This window comes from Cornus florida, unplaced genomic scaffold (assembly GCF_030987335.1).
Source record: "Cornus florida cultivar Cherokee Brave unplaced genomic scaffold, ASM3098733v1 CherokeeBrave_3.0.0_Hap2_Chr05, whole genome shotgun sequence".
In the NCBI taxonomy this organism is placed as follows: domain Eukaryota; kingdom Viridiplantae; phylum Streptophyta; class Magnoliopsida; order Cornales; family Cornaceae; genus Cornus; species Cornus florida.
Window position 1 is genome coordinate 106622589 of NW_026775575.1, and position 834 is coordinate 106623422.

Genomic DNA, 834 nt, shown 5'->3' on the forward strand with positions numbered 1-834 from the left:
TTAGTTAAATGGTCATTTGGTATCATGTTAGGGTATTTTTGGAATTTAAAAACTTATTTAACTGATGGACTTGAATTAGAAATTTTAAAGGAGGTTAATTACATTTTTTTCAAAAAGTTTTATTCATAAGTAATTTATCAAAACGTATTGAAAGGTATCGATAAATTATCCAGTATAAAATGAATGGAGATAATTTGTTAAAATTATATACTACGTACTATTTTCTCCTTTTTCTTTTTTACTTGTTATTTGGTACACATTTGTTCAATTGAAGACTTGAATACTCACGTCTAATAGAGAAAATATCACTAGGTGTATTTTGAGTTAGGAAAACATTTTTTAGACCAATTTTGCCCTACCCAAATAGAGAGATGGTTAGGGTTGAACCAGCCCAAATAATAATTTTTTTCTCGTAAACATGATAAATGATTATTGAGTGGGGATAATAAAACACCCGCTCAATCAGGTACTCGGCCAGTGTAATACCCCTATTTTTCAAAAGTATATAAAAGGGATTTAATTGTTTATTTTTTTATTGTATTTTAGGTGCTTATGTGACTATGTGTTTATGTGACTTCATGTTAGTTGTTTAATTGTAAGTGTGTGCTTACGTGGTTTATTTGAATTAATTGTTATATGAAATTATTTATGATGTGTTTGTTTAATTGTTTTGATTACTTAAATGTGGTGTTGTTTAAGGGTAATTATTTTGTTAGATTAAATGTTTTATTTCATTTTAGCATTTTAATTTTAAAGAAGTTGGGCTTGGACAGTAGTAACGGACCAACCGTTTGGGGTCTGATGGACTATTTGGATAGGAGGTTTAAATGGGTA